Source organism: Lepisosteus oculatus, unplaced genomic scaffold (genome assembly GCF_040954835.1).
Source record: "Lepisosteus oculatus isolate fLepOcu1 unplaced genomic scaffold, fLepOcu1.hap2 HAP2_SCAFFOLD_40, whole genome shotgun sequence".
Lineage (NCBI taxonomy): Eukaryota > Metazoa > Chordata > Actinopteri > Semionotiformes > Lepisosteidae > Lepisosteus > Lepisosteus oculatus.
This window is the reverse complement of record NW_027167934.1, coordinates 2,981,574-2,997,682: the sequence shown is the minus strand read 5'-3', so window position 1 is coordinate 2,997,682 and position 16,109 is coordinate 2,981,574. Positions and strand designations below refer to the sequence as shown.

At 43.8% G+C, this 16,109-nt stretch overlaps 6 non-coding genes across 6 annotated transcripts; 2 read left to right on the top strand and 4 right to left on the bottom strand.

Moving 5' to 3' along the window:
* Nucleotides 1-3,719: 3,719 nt before the first annotated feature.
* trnan-guu (transfer RNA asparagine (anticodon GUU)) lies at nucleotides 3,720-3,793 on the bottom strand. Its single transcript has one exon. It is a non-coding gene; the product is annotated as a tRNA-Asn (tRNA).
* Nucleotides 3,794-4,986: 1,193 nt separating this feature from the next.
* Nucleotides 4,987-5,059, top strand: trnar-ucg (transfer RNA arginine (anticodon UCG)). Its single transcript has one exon. It is a non-coding gene; the product is annotated as a tRNA-Arg (tRNA).
* Nucleotides 5,060-6,445: 1,386 nt separating this feature from the next.
* On the bottom strand, nucleotides 6,446-6,527 carry trnas-uga (transfer RNA serine (anticodon UGA)). The gene has a single exon. It is a non-coding gene; the product is annotated as a tRNA-Ser (tRNA).
* Nucleotides 6,528-8,059: 1,532 nt separating this feature from the next.
* On the bottom strand, nucleotides 8,060-8,133 carry trnan-guu (transfer RNA asparagine (anticodon GUU)). The gene has a single exon. It is a non-coding gene; the product is annotated as a tRNA-Asn (tRNA).
* A 1,193-nt stretch (nucleotides 8,134-9,326) lies between these two features.
* trnar-ucg (transfer RNA arginine (anticodon UCG)) lies at nucleotides 9,327-9,399 on the top strand. The gene has a single exon. It is a non-coding gene; the product is annotated as a tRNA-Arg (tRNA).
* Nucleotides 9,400-10,785: 1,386 nt separating this feature from the next.
* trnas-uga (transfer RNA serine (anticodon UGA)) lies at nucleotides 10,786-10,867 on the bottom strand. Its single transcript has one exon. It is a non-coding gene; the product is annotated as a tRNA-Ser (tRNA).
* Nucleotides 10,868-16,109: the final 5,242 nt, after the last annotated feature.

Below are 16,109 nucleotides of genomic sequence, written 5' to 3'. Positions count from 1 at the left end.
ATGCTTGAGCAGCTGTCACAGGGCCACCGCCAGGTGCCCCTGGTGCAACATTCACAGGTTAGACAGGAGGTCCAGCTGGACGCTGAGACTACTGCGCTGTGGACACACCTGATCCCAGATGCCGATTCCCTCTGCTGTGACCCAGGGAACCTGCAGTCAGGTAACATTATTTCTCACAACTACCAGGTAGTGAGTGAGACTGACCTGATTGTTCCTGCCTCAACGGCAGGATTGCCAGCACACCCAGTCCCCCAGAAGGGACAGGGAATGAAAGCCGAGCCGGTTTTCTTACAGCCACCAGCTCAGTCTGTCAGTCTGAGTCTGACCAACAGTGGTTCAGCCAGACTGGAGCTGGATGGTCAAGTCACCCGCCTGCCAGTACAGGACATCGCAAAGAGGGGTGTCAGAATCCCCGCCTGCACTGACATGGGCCTGGTGAGTGATAGTAAGTTCAAAGACAGTGAACTAGCTATCCCAGTGCTGGGGCAGCTCCCTGAACCCCTAGCGAGGGAAGGGGGGAGCGAGCAGGTGTCCTACACCCACGCCCAGCGAACGATTGTAAACATGCCGATAGAGGGATTCCTCAATCAGGAAGTGTGCAGGGTGGACCGGAACAGTGAGAATGGGGTAACAATCCCAGATCACTCAGGTGCTCCAGATGACCACTCAGCCGAGGGTCAGGCATGCTCCACCGCTGCACCGCCCCCTGCAGGGTTCCTAGAGCACAGGCATGAACAAATCGAAAAAGCAGATGCCCTGGAAAAGGAGGAGCAGCATCAGCAGCTGCGTCAGATCTCCCCAGATTTCCAGGATGTTGGTGCCCAAGATGCCACAGGGCATACTGAGAAAGACACCATGTACACGCTGCGCCAGCTTAGAAAGGCAACAGTCACTCAGAAGGAGATGACTGGGATCAGCCACCCGAAAAGACTTTTGGGAGGACTGATTGCTGCCGCCACTGTTGCACGTTTGCTTTTTCTGGTAGGTTTGTGTGCTACTGGCACTCTCACCCTGACTGCCCCAAGAAGGCAGGTGTCAGAGATGCCAGAGGGTAGTGACAGACTGTATCGACAGCAGCAAAAGTTGGAAAGCTTAGGGAAAACCCTAAAGGCAACTTCCTATGCAACAGGGTTAAACCTTATTCCCCAACCAGTGGACATGATTGTTGGTGTTATACAGTGGGTTTATGCTTGTGTGCAACAGGCCAGAATGTTGACACAAGACCTGTTAAGGGAGTTTAGTGCCACTGTAGCCAGTCTAGCCATGGCACAAATCCCAACAGACTTGATTCCACTCTTCTCAGTAGAGGAGTGTGTGACATTAACCCCATCACTCATAGCTCACCCAGAAGGCAATCCAAGATTGAATTTGGTTCCAAATCTTGAGATGGGTATGGCTACCAAAGCTATTGGCTGTGTCTAAACGATTCACCAATGAAGGGTGTAAAGCTACTAATGGGCAGAGGGAGGTTAATGAACCCCATGAAGAGCAGGTGGGAAGTAAATGGCTGGTCAGCACACCACATTTAACTGACACTATGACTTGTGACAGGCATGATACAGCTACCGCAATGCAGCTACCTAATCAAACAGTTTTCCTGCAAGTTCCCGAGGAGGCCATAGTACAGCTTGAACTTAACACTGTACGGTCTGGAACCAGACAACATAAGACCAAACTTGAGGTCTTGGATGCCTTCAGGTGCCACACTATTGAATTGGATAGAAATCCAAGAAACAGTAAGCCCTGAAGAGGTACAGGTAGTTAGTTTGCTTTAATGGAACAAACCTCCAAACCACCCTAGCAGATACCCAACACAGGTGTTGTGGTTTATCGGGGGCTGGGAACAGGAACTGTTGTTATTGTAACACTACTGCCGGGTAGCTGGATCATGACTGACAGTGTACTCTGAATGCTGTACTCTTGCATCAAGATGTACTCTGGGTAGCACAAATGAGTCGAAGGTAGCATGTCAAAAGAAAGGAAGTGACTTCTCCCCAAATATCTACTACAGAGGTATCAGATATTGACAGTGAACTTCCTCATGTGTAATTCCTAGACTGAGATAATGTCTCCTACCGTGTTTATACATACTCCAGATGTTATTCATCCTGTTTGTATCCAATGCTGGTTCCGGTATGAATTCTAGAGGAGTAATGTAGACATTTAAGATTAATGTTCTAATGGCAAGGGACATCACTTAACTCTGTTTTGTTTTGAAGGCAACAATGCCTCGGGACCTCGTGGCCTTCAAAAAGGGGGGATATGTAGCGGCGAGGCTTAATAATAAGGCAGAATTAAGTGTTTCTGAGCTTCCCAAATGAGGCCCCATTTCTCTGTTCATCTCTGTGGTGCAGCCACAGAGAAACTATTCATGCAAGATGTTTTCTTTTGATAAGGACAGCTCCCACAGGGGGATGCACTTAGCTAAGCCTGGCTATCATGATCAATGGTCATCCATTGGCGCCTATCTGTTTAGGGAGTGCCAGTTGGACATCTGGACTGCATTACTAAGTGTCAGGAGTAAGTGACTCATATCTCACCTTGATCAACCAATCAGGGACCGGTAGGGCCGAGTAACCCACGTGGGACTCTGATGCCCATGGAACTTTCAGCCAATCAATGAGCTGAAGTTCCTCCAGGTAAAAACAGGCAACACAGAGAGCCTGAGAGATTCAGATTCAGATTCAGAAAGGGAGATTCAACAAGATTCAGTAAGATTCTAAAGGGCAGGACGGCCCAGGAGCAGAAGGCTCCCAAGGGCAGGACATTCTCGCAGCGCGCCTCCTGACCATCCTGAGACTCAGCCCGGACAACCACGGAACGGCCAGTGTGTCCGAGTGCCAGAACTTTCCTTTGTTCTAAGAGTCTAGAGTGGAGGTTGCCAGAGAGTAACCAGCAGCAGGCCTCGTGAACAGGTATTTGGCGTCCCTGAACCGGTTTTCCCTACATTATTTGGCGTCCCTGGGCCGGCTTAATCTACACTTCGTTTACATTAGTATGGCACTGAGTTGGAGCTCCTCTTTAAGCTGTGGTTTAGTTTTGCATTCATGTGTTTCTAGAGCAGTTATTTATGGGGGTGGGTGGGTCTTTCACAGAGGCTCAGGACAAATCCCCCGCCTGAAAGTCTAATGTGTGCGTTCAGACAGTCACAGGTCAAGAGCCAGGCAGGAGGACAATGGACAGAAGAGCCAACGAACTAAAAATAAAAGAACAGATATGAAAAAGCCACCATCTTTTTCTTTTTGACATTTTCCGACTTTCATGCAAGCCAGGACAAAGTTGCTCGTAGCTACTTGTGGATTCAAATACTCTATCGAGTGCTTTGATGAGTTTTTGCAATTTGATTGTCGTCCTGTCAGCCTGTTTCTGTTTTTTTTTTTTCAATCTAGGGATGGAAAGTATGAGGGAAATGATGGAGCAATCAATAACCGCTCCGGAAAAATGGCAGAAAGAAATGGTCCGTCACTAAGGACATTTGTGAAGCAGAGGAGTGACATCACCACAAAGGCGACACATTCTGCTGATGGTTTTGGTGAATAATGATTGAGGCGCGTTAAGAGAAAGGTAGCTGTGTCAGCATGCGTAGGCTGCAAAGGATCAAGCAAAGGTTTACTCCATGCTGAAAAGAGAAGAAAAGAAGCACAACGTTTCGACTGTGGAGCCTTCTGCGCCATCTTCTTTAGCGGTGATGATGTTTACATTGGAAAAACTGAGACATGCGTCCCTGGGTGGGCTTGAACCACCAACCTTTCGGTTAACAGCCAAACGCGCTAACCGATTGCGCCACAGAGACTGACAGCCGCTTGTGCTCCCTACATTTGCAGGTTTATGGTCAAAGAAAACAATCACTTGCGCTTCTTGCAGCCGGCAATCTTTTTCCACTGACAACCAAGAAATGGATTTCATCTTTCACAAGCTGTATGGATTTCTTCAAAAACAAGTTATTCCAGAAAGGAAATGAATTCTTGCATTAAACTGAACCAAGCTGTACATGTTTGTCTGAAATGATACATTCGGCACAACAAGACACGGAGAGAGGCACCGCTGGTATTCAGACCCAGGATCGCCTGCTTACTAGGCGGGCACTTTAAGCCACTAGGGAACAGCGCCAGCGGAGCACCGCGCTTTTACAGACACTTGGACACATCTGCGTTCGGTGTGCACTTAACCTGCTCTCTGAGCCCGTTGCCTCCGTCCCATTTAATAGCAGAACTGACGCCAAGAGAAATGATGAGAAATGGCATTTATCGGGCACTTTTCATGTCCAAGGAGCTCAATGCCCTTGACACCTCCCCAAGGCGACAGAGCTGTGCATTCTTTGGCGACACCATTTTTTCTTTTGTTTAATTTCTATACTTATTGATAGAATAAAAACGATATGTCATGTACTGTAAGGGAAATGTCTCTTTTCATGGGGAAAGCTAGCACCAGCAAATGTTGTGTTTAGAAGAAGTGATTTAACATGACACGTGACCTAATTTACTGGAGCAAAAGCTCACCCAGCAAGCCCTGCTTTACTTCTACAGGAGAGAAGTACTGTAGAGTCTGCAAGATGTTCAGCTGGGTAGCTACGTCAGCATGCCTCGGCTGCAAAGGAACAAGTACTAGGTTTATTGCATGCTGAAAAGAGAAGAACGGAAACACAGCATTTCGACTGTGAGGTCTTCTCACACCTGAAGAAGCCTCACACCTGTAAAAGGCTCCATGGTTTTCTTTCTTCTCTTTTCAACATGGAATACACCTATTGTCTGCAAGATGTGACAATTTCATGGTGTTTTGGAAGAAAACCTTTTTTCTTTGAATTCAAAATCAATCGGAATTTCAGCACGACACATCAACACTTTTTCTGTTTTAAGGAGATGATATTTTAAACCTGATAAAAATAGTAGGAAACACAAGTTTCTTGCTGTGAAAATTTAGATGGGGAAGTGTACTACTAGTAGCAGTGTAGAGCTCTCTGTGGTGGAGTGCAAGCGCATGTTCTATGGGCCAGTGGCGTAATGGATAACGCGTCTGACTTCGGATCAGAAGATTGTAGGTTTGAGTCCTGCCTGGCTCGTGAGGCTTTTAAACCTCTCAGGTTCCTCGGTAACAGGTTGCCGTCATGTATATGAACTATAGAAAAGCATTTGCCACAACCCGTAAATTAGCACGCAAGTGCGGGCTGGTGAACACAGAACTGTATGGAGATCATCTCCAGCTCCGAGCTCAATTGCAATGAAAAAACATGCAGAACAGAACTGGAGAGCAGCTGAATTTGTGCTCAGTAGGGTGGGGAGGACTCAGCATTGCTATTGTTCTAATTGGCATGAACTGCAGGGGATCTGAATCAGAACACGTCACTTAGTTCGATCATTGCGTCAATATGTAGGCCACGTTAATACAGAATTATTACTTTGTCTGTCTCGTCTTTGTATATAGCTGAATGTCCCTGACAATTTCATGTTAGTTTTTAAGAACGACATTGGTGCTAATATATACATATATAGCATATAAGGAACACGTTTGTCCCAAAACAAACAAGAACAGCAGCTGAGGGTTTGAGTTTGAACATGCACTGTATTAAAGCAGCTTTTATTTCCATTGATAAATGCTAGATATTCCTACAGAGATTCTCCAGGTGAGTAAGCGATTCCTGTTTCTGTTTCTATTTTTGTTTCATATATATACAGTATATATATGTTACATGTGTCTCTGCAATAGTATAAATGTGTTATACACTATCAGGGGCTGCTTTTTTGTGCACCTCATCTACAACAAGGGTTTTTTTTTCATTTATGTTTGTGGACCTTCACCATTTGAGGAAGTGAGTTAGATAAGAAAGTTACAGGTATGGTGAGCAATGACTGACAAAGGCACGTACTGCGTATTCCTTACAGAAGTGTAAGCAATTTGTTCTAAAAAACACCGGCTAAAGTCCAACATCGTTAGCAATCTTATTACTTAAACAGAATTAACATCAATAAACTGTAAGGTGCTGGTACATGCGAGTAGATTTGATCTTCTATTAAACAAAAATGCAATTACAGCTCTAAAAAGGTCAGCCTAGACTTCTGTAACAGATCTGTTCAGGTCATCGCTGTTTCTCTGACCTTGTGAGTCTTTGGAATTTTAAAAGTGTATTTTGCTTGCCTTTCATGTGGTCTGTGTACAAGTCACTGTGGCGTATGCGGTCCTACACAGCCTTGCTATAGACGTGACGAGCCTCCACTATGTTGCAATGGAGAACAGGTTCAGTACGGAGCTGCCGAGAAAATTCAGCTGGAAAGCTCGTTGCAGAAAAGCATCGTTATCTGTGTCCAGCGGCAAAGCGTCCATCGTGGGTGCTGAAGAACCGATTTCACAGGCTGCGGGTCCAGGCGATTTAGAGTGTTAAAGGTCCCAGCGAAAACGAAACGGCGCTGGTCCTTTTACACGCACGCACGCAACCAAATGCAAAGGACGCCGTAGTCGGCAGGATTTGAACCTGCGCGGGGAGACCCCAACGGATTTCAAGTCCGTCACCTTAACCACTCGGCCACGACTACAGCGAGTGCTGCGGCCGCTGCCTTCTTGCTACAATCGAACAGGGAGTGCGAGGCGGCGGCGGCAGCGGAGGCAACTTTTTTCAAGTTCGCTCTCCGTTTAAGAAACCTTTTACGCCATACGTGCAAGCACACACACACACACACACCTCAGAGGACTTAAGGGTGGCTTCAAGTTGGAATGATAAAGTCTCCCCGTTCGGACATGAAAACAGAACGTTCTTAGACAGAAAGCAATCAACAACGGAGACATGTGGACGACGATTTTAGTCACTGCACTTTGAATAGCATTTTTACTCCAGTTACAGGAGATGCACCAATGGCCCTTGACCTACGCTCTTACCAATGCCTTGAACATTCAAACAAAACAGCCCTCAAGTCCTGCGGTTTAATATAACGCTGTTACGTGTCGAGGCAGTATTTGACTCTGTCCTACCGTTGAGACACGGGGCGTAAGTGGAAACGAACACATGCTACGGATCGTCTCTAATCGGTCCCTACAGTTGGAAGGCTCCTTGAAGCGTGCACCCCCATCATTCATCTTTGCGCATCTGTGAAAGGTAGACTCTTGAGCAATGTTTGAGCCAGCTCTAAGGCAACTAGTGCTATTGGACAGACACCTCTGGAAGATCCTTAGAGTCTCTTAACACCACTTCCAGCAGCAAGCTTAATTGTTCGCTGGAGGTCTCCCACCCAGGTACTGACCAGGCAAAGAATCACCAGTACATTGAATGAGGAAGTTAATCCTGAAATCCAATTACATATCTCAAGGTAAGACAAATCCATAAGAACATGTCTTAGTATTAGTTCGTTTACATTAGTATGGCACTGAGTTGGAGCTCCTCTTTAAGCTGTGGTTTAGTTTTGCATTCATGTGTTTCTAGAGCAGTTATTTATGGGGGTGGGTGGGTCTTTCACAGAGGCTCAGGACAAATCCCCCGCCTGAAAGTCTAATGTGTGCGTTCAGACAGTCACAGGTCAAGAGCCAGGCAGGAGGACAATGGACAGAAGAGCCAACGAACTAAAAATAAAAGAACAGATATGAAAAAGCCACCATCTTTTTCTTTTTGACATTTTCCGACTTTCATGCAAGCCAGGACAAAGTTGCTCATAGTATTCAAATACTCTATCGAGTGCTTTGCTGAGTTTTTGCAATTTGATTGTCGTCCTGTCAGCCTGTTTCTGTTTTTTTTTTTTCAATCTAGGGATGGAAAGTATGAGGGAAATGATGGAGCAATCAATAACCGCTCCGGAAAAATGGCAGAAAGAAATGGTCCGTCACTAAGGACATTTGTGAAGCAGAGGAGTGACATCACCACAAAGGCGACACATTCTGCTGATGGTTTTGGTGAATAATGATTGAGGCGCGTTAAGAGAAAGGTAGCTGTGTCAGCATGCGTAGGCTGCAAAGGATCAAGCAAAGGTTTACTCCATGCTGAAAAGAGAAGAAAAGAAGCACAACGTTTCGACTGTGGAGCCTTCTGCGCTATCTTCTTTAGCGGTGATGATGTTTACATTGGAAAAACTGAGACATGCGTCCCTGGGTGGGCTTGAACCACCAACCTTTCGGTTAACAGCCAAACGCGCTAACCGATTGCGCCACAGAGACTGACAGCCGCTTGTGCTCCCTACATTTGCAGGTTTATGGTCAAAGAAAACAATCACTTGCGCTTCTTGCAGCCGGCAATCTTTTTCCACTGACAACCAAGAAATGGATTTCATCTTTCACAAGCTGTATGGATTTCTTCAAAAACAAGTTATTCCAGAAAGGAAATGAATTCTTGCATTAAACTGAACCAAGCTGTACATGTTTGTCTGAAATGATACATTCGGCACAACAAGACACGGAGAGAGGCACCGCTGGTATTCAGACCCAGGATCGCCTGCTTACTAGGCGGGCACTTTAAGCCACTAGGGAACAGCGCCAGCGGAGCACCGCGCTTTTACAGACACTTGGACACATCTGCGTTCGGTGTGCACTTAACCTGCTCTCTGAGCCCGTTGCCTCCGTCCCATTTAATAGCAGAACTGACGCCAAGAGAAATGATGAGAAATGGCATTTATCGGGCACTTTTCATGTCCAAGGAGCTCAATGCCCTTGACACCTCCCCAAGGCGACAGAGCTGTGCATTCTTTGGCGACACCATTTTTTCTTTTGTTTAATTTCTATACTTATTGATAGAATAAAAACGATATGTCATGTACTGTAAGGGAAATGTCTCTTTTCATGGGGAAAGCTAGCACCAGCAAATGTTGTGTTTAGAAGAAGTGATTTAACATGACACGTGACCTAATTTACCGGAGCAAAAGCTCACCCAGCAAGCCCTGCTTTACTTCTACAGGAGAGAAGTACTGTAGAGTCTGCAAGATGTTCAGCTGGGTAGCTACGTCAGCATGCCTCGGCTGCAAAGGAACAAGTACTAGGTTTATTGCATGCTGAAAAGAGAAGAACGGAAACACAGCGTTTCGACTGTGAGGTCTTCTCACACCTGAAGAAGCCTCACACCTGTAAAAGGCTCCATGGTTTTCTTTCTTCTCTTTTCAACATGGAATACACCTATTGTCTGCAAGATGTGACAATTTCATGGTGTTTTGGAAGAAAACCTTTTTTCTTTGAATTCAAAATCAATCGGAATTTCAGCACGACACATCAACACTTTTTCTGTTTTAAGGAGATGATATTTTAAACCTGATAAAAATAGTAGGAAACACAAGTTTCTTGCTGTGAAAATTTAGATGGGGAAGTGTACTACTAGTATCAGTGTAGAGCTCTCTGTGGTGGAGTGCAAACGCATGTTCTATGGGCCAGTGGCGTAATGGATAACGCGTCTGACTTCGAATCAGAAGATTGTAGGTTTGAGTCCTGCCTGGCTCGTGAGGCTTTTAAACCTCTCAGGTTCCTCGGTAACAGGTTGCCGTCATGTATATGAACTATAGAAAAGCATTTGCCACAACCCGTAAATTAGCACGCAAGTGCGGGCTGGTGAACACAGAACTGTATGGAGATCATCTCCAGCTCCGAGCTCAATTGCAATGAAAAAACACGCAGAACAGAACTGGAGAGCAGCTGAATTTGTGCTCAGTAGGGTGGGGAGGACTCAGCATTGCTATTGTTCTAATTGGCATGAACTGCAGGGGATCTGAATCAGAACACGTCACTTAGTTCGATCATTGCGTCAATATGTAGGCCACGTTAATACAGAATTATTACTTTGTCTGTCTCGTCTTTGTATATAGCTGAATGTCCCTGACAATTTCATGTTAGTTTTTAAGAACGACATTGGTGCTAATATATACATATATAGCATATAAGGAACACGTTTGTCCCAAAACAAACAAGAACAGCAGCTGAGGGTTTGAGTTTGAACATGCACTGTATTAAAGCAGCTTTTATTTCCATTGATAAATGCTAGATATTCCTACAGAGATTCTCCAGGTGAGTAAGCGATTCCTGTTTCTGTTTCTATTTTTGTTTCATATATATACAGTATATATATGTTACATGTGTCTCTGCAATAGTATAAATGTGTTATACACTATCAGGGGCTGCTTTTTTGTGCACCTCATCTACAACAAGGGTTTTTTTTTCATTTATGTTTGTGGACCTTCACCATTTGAGGAAGTGAGTTAGATAAGAAAGTTACAGGTATGGTGAGCAATGACTGACAAAGGCACGTACTGCGTATTCCTTACAGAAATGTAAGCAATTTGTTCTAAAAAACACCGGCTAAAGTCCAACATCGTTAGCAATCTTATTACTTAAACAGAATTAACATCAATAAACTGTAAGGTGCTGGTACATGCGAGTAGATTTGATCTTCTATTAAACAAAAATGCAATTACAGCTCTAAAAAGGTCAACCTAGACTTCTGTAACAGATCTGTTCAGGTCATCGCTGTTCCTCTGACCTTGTGAGTCTTTGGAATTTTAAAAGTGTATTTTGCTTGCCTTTCATGTGGTCTGTGTACAAGTCACTGTGGCGTATGCGGTCCTACACAGCCTTGCTATAGACGTGACGAGCCTCCACTATGTTGCAATGGAGAACAGGTTCAGTACGGAGCTGCCGAGAAAATTCAGCTGGAAAGCTCGTTGCAGAAAAGCATCGTTATCTGTGTCCAGCGGCAAAGCGTCCATCGTGGGTGCTGAAGAATCGATTTCACAGGCTGCGGGTCCAGGCGATTTAGAGTGTTAAAGGTCCCAGCGAAAACGAAACGGCGCTGGTCCTTTTACACGCACGCACGCAACCAAATGCGAAGGACGCCGTAGTCGGCAGGATTTGAACCTGCGCGGGGAGACCCCAACGGATTTCAAGTCCGTCACCTTAACCACTCGGCCACGACTACAGCGAGCGCTGCGGCCGCTGCCTTCTTGCTACAATCGAACAGGGAGTGCGAGGCGGCGGCGGCAGCGGAGGCAACTTTTTTCAAGTTCGCTCTCCGTTTAAGAAACCTTTTACGCCATACGTGCAAGCACACACACACACACACACACACACACACACACACACACACACACACACACACACCTCAGAGGACTTAAGGGTGGCTTCAAGTTGGAATGATAAAGTCTCCCCGTTCGGACATGAAAACAGAACGTTCTTAGGCAGAAAGCAATCAACAACGGAGACATGTGGATGACGATTTTAGTCACTGCACTTTGAATAGCATTTTTACTCCAGTTACAGGAGATGCACCAATGGCCCTTGACCTACGCTCTTACCAATGCCTTGAACATTCAAACAAAACAGCCCTCAAGTCCTGCGGTTTAATATAACGCTGTTACGTGTCGAGGCAGTATTTGACTCTGTCCTACCGTTGAGACACGGGGCGTATATGGAAACGAACACATGCTACGGATCGTCTCTAATCGGTCCCTACAGTTGGAAGGCTCCTTGAAGCGTGCACCCCCATCATTCATCTTTGCGCATCTGTGAAAGGTAGACTCTTGAGCAATGTTTGAGCCAGCTCTAAGGCAACTAGTGCTATTGGACAGACACCTCTGGAAGATCCTTAGAGTCTCTTAACACCACTTCCGGCAGCAAGCTTAATTGTTCGCTGGAGGTCTCCCACCCAGGTACTGACCAGGCAAAGAATCACCAGTACATTGAATGAGGAAGTTAATCCTGAAATCCAATTACATATCTCAAGGTAAGACAAATCCATAAGAACATGTCTTAGTATTACTTCGTTTACATTAGTATGGCACTGAGTTGGAGCTCCTCTTTAAGCTGTGGTTTAGTTTTGCATTCATGTGTTTCTAGAGCAGTTATTTATGGGGGTGGGTGGGTCTTTCACAGAGGCTCAGGACAAATCCCCCGCCTGAAAGTCTAATGTGTGCGTTCAGACAGTCACAGGTCAAGAGCCAGGCAGGAGGACAATGGACAGAAGAGCCAACGAACTAAAAATAAAAGAACAGATATGAAAAAGCCACCATCTTTTTCTTTTTGACATTTTCCGACTTTCATGCAAGCCAGGACAAAGTTGCTCGTAGCTACTTGTGGATTCAAATACTCTATCGAGTGCTTTGATGAGTTTTTGCAATTTGATTGTCGTCCTGTCAGCCTGTTTCTGTTTTTTTTTTTCAATCTAGGGATGGAAAGTATGAGGGAAATGATGGAGCAATCAATAACCGCTCCGGAAAAATGGCAGAAAGAAATGGTCCGTCACTAAGGACATTTGTGAAGCAGAGGAGTGACATCACCACAAAGGCGACACATTCTGCTGATGGTTTTGGTGAATAATGATTGAGGCGCGTTAAGAGAAAGGTAGCTGTGTCAGCATGCGTAGGCTGCAAAGGATCAAGCAAAGGTTTACTCCATGCTGAAAAGAGAAGAAAAGAAGCACAACGTTTCGACTGTGGAGCCTTCTGCGCCATCTTCTTTAGCGGTGATGATGTTTACATTGGAAAAACTGAGACATGCGTCCCTGGGTGGTACGTCTCTTTGTGCCTGCGCGGCAAAGGCGAAGTGCCACTTCTCCTTTCCTGGTACTATAAAAACGCTAAATCGCTTGGCCCTGCTGCCATGGAAATGAGTTCTTCAGATAACCACACATCTTGCGTTCGCACCTCTGGTGTTTTACTTATGCCTTTGAAAACCTAATGAATAAAACTGAAAGAACCGACACAATATGTAGGTGCTCGTAAAGCACGCATTAAAGAACTGTTAAAAGCAAGGGTTTCAGTGGGTTAACTGAGGAGAAGGCGTGATCGCTAAATGTTGACTTTGTATTTGGTGTTAGAAACATTCTTACTGTGCATGACGTGCAACAAATTTAGCCACAGAAATTGCATCACGCTTTCATGTATGGTATTGCAGACACCAACGTTGCCTAGATAGAAAACCGAAATAGCCGTGGGTTTGCTTGCTGGTCTGAAGGATCTCTCTTCGAATCTCTATCATTTGTCAATTGAAGAAAAAGGTGCTGCAATCTGATACGTTCAGAATCAAACCCGCAGCTGTTGTTCGACTTTATTTCTTGACTAATTACAACTGAGTGTCGCATGAGCAGTTACGTAAACTTGTCTGATATATTTGAACACAAATGCCGTTCTTCAATTAAAACTAACAGTACATTGTCAGGGACATTCAGTTCTATACAAACAAGAGACAGACAAGAGAATATTTCTACCTTTCATGTGGACTACGTGTTGACTTACTGATCGGAATAATTGAAAAGTTCGGGTTCATAGCCGATGCAGTGCGTGCTAATTAGAACAACAGCAATGCTGAGCTCTCAGCACCGTACTGAGCCCAGGTGATTTTCTAAAGCTGTCAGGTGCAGTTCATTTACATGAAGGAAATCTCTTACTGAGTACGATTACAATGCAGTAAGTAGCACAGACTACTTAGGGGAGTAGCCCGATGCGTTTAAAAACCAGCCGAGCCAGACAGGAGTCAAACTTGCAATCTCCTGATCCATAGTCAGACGCTTTATCCATTGCGCCACTGGCCCTCGTGTGATACTGCAGGGCTGTAACCCAGTGAGATAAGCAATGCAACTAGTAAAATACCCCCGGTCCATTCTTTTCCAAAAGTGAGAAACACCTGTTTTCTACATTTTGTCTGTTTTAAAACCATATCTCTTTAAACCAAACCAAGAGTTTGTCTTTTGCACTGATATTCTGATTCATTTCGATTTCAAAGAAAAAAAAAACATTATCTTCCAAAGCATCATAAAATTGTCCCTTCTTCCAGACTCCAGGTGAGCAGATCACAGAGTCCGTAATGAGCTTCCTCCATCAAGCAAAGTACCTGAACATAACTCTGTCTTCATAAAAGCGCCCCTTGAAAGGTCTGCTATACTACTACAAGAGAGAAGTAGAGTCTGGAAGAAGGGACAATTTTATGATGCTTTGGAAGATAATGTTTTTTTTTCTTATACTGAAAATGAAAGGTAGTTGTTTCTATATGGACTCAGTCTTTGGAATTTGTATATATATATATTTCAGTGATCCCTCAGCCATTCCTTCTGTATTGTAATTCAATTTCTCTTTTAAAATTCCTTCCCCACTTCTAGGACCTGCAGTTGCTGAACTCCACAATGGCTTCTATTGGAAAGTCTGTGACTGAGACCAAGTAAGTGTTCACTTTTTTATGAAACCATTATTTATTTTGGAGCAATGAGCAATTCTTATATAAATGCAATAAAATCATTATGCTCAAACTATGAGAGAGAATTTTAAGGATAATTTAATAAATCAGTCTTAGCTTGTTTCTATACACAGATGGTATTATTTATTTTCAAAGGAAACCCGCGAGGATTCCCCTGGTGTGCAAGATTTGCCTGAATACTTTTGATCAGCTTCCTGCTCTCTTGAAGAGGGCGTGTATGAAGCACGCCATGGCAGAACAGATCAGGATGGCCTCTCAACAGGCGAGGGAGGACATGATGAATCACCTGAAGAACGGGGTCATCGTGGATTACCACAGAATAGAGATCGTGTCTGGTGAGGCAAACAGAATAGACTGCTAGAGTCCTTGGGCCTTTTTGTACATGGGAAACCTGAAGACACATCGGCAAGGTGAGATATTTTTAATCTATAACGCTTCTGTAATTTCTTTTTGAAATCATTGTTACAACATATTATGTAAAAGCATGTTGAAAAGAATCTACCTACATTCCAGCGGCCCTGAGCAAGAGGCCGCTGTCCAGGAGGAAGAGATGCCAGAGGCTGCTCTAGAAACTGAAACAGAAGCAGATAAGGAAGGGGAAGATGTGAGCTCTGAAGAACTCTATCAGCAGTAAGACTTTATATTTTTCAGATGTATCTATTTTTTACTAAAATTCTAATTTGTCTTATAGGTATAAAATGTTTAAACCGGTGTTTTATATCCTTACAGGCCCTGAGTAGTTAAAAAGTATCAGCAGGCTCTCCGGAAGAGAGTGACCCAAGCTGGACTCTATAGAAAGCACTCCCTGGATGCTCTTCTCCTGATTGGATTCAAACAGTACCTTACCAAGGATCTTTGAGTGGCAAATTATTCTCAGGAGGTATTTATTTTTTAAAGGCATTTAAAATTAAGCAATGGTATCTTCATTGTAAATGTTTTTATTTCTTAGCTTAAAATTCACCCATGTGAAATGATGTCAGACATAAACATCATGACTCTATATTTTCTACCTGAATCTATTCTACTTAAATTATTACATTATACACAATTTGAGTTCATTTTAAAAAAGTAAAAGGTAATGAAAGGAATGCATTTTCATAAGAAAGATAATACCGATATGCATGTGATAATCTTCCTAATATCATATAGTGCATCATTTGGACACTTTGTGGGCTTGAAATACAAAGAAAATCATGTTCTATGGTACAAGATAAATGCAAAGCTTTTATTATAATTAGATTTGTTTATAAAGCATAAGCAATCATTTATTACATTAATATATGTAAAAATAACATTTTAGCATCATACGTTAAGTATATTTAGTCCCTAATGCTGAAAGAAATGATCATAGAACATGACTTCTAACCTTACCTGCGGTGTTTTTGATCCCTATTGCTCAATGCACAGTGAAAGCATTGCATACATGTCTGACAATGAGAAATGGGCCCCTGAGACAGTCATTTGCCTGTTTCACAAGTGATCGTATTTTACTAGAGATTCTGTTTGGGATTCAGATGTGCATTCGGACAGCAATCCCTTTCAAGAAATGATACGTTCTGGATGAGGTCAAAGGTGCTGGAACACTGTATTTAGGATGTGTTTGCAGTTATTCTGTGTCTCTAGCTTCAACCCAGTGATATATATATATGCTCACTGATTTTTTGGTACATGCCCAGGGCAATAATCATTATGAGGATTTATTTCCATATGTGCTAGAGGTAGTGTTGTGAAATTCTTCAACACACTGGATCGCAGGTTTAAACCCCCTGCACTCTTACTCCTTAAATACCAACAAATGCAGATATGTAGCAATCATATTGTAGCGGACACTCATTTGCCTGTTTCACAAATGATCATATTTTACTAGAGATTCTGTTTGGGATACGGATGTGCATTCTGACAACAATCTCTTTCAAAAAATGATTTTACCTTATTGCAGCTTTGCCCTTCTTGCCTCTTTGGAAAATATCTCC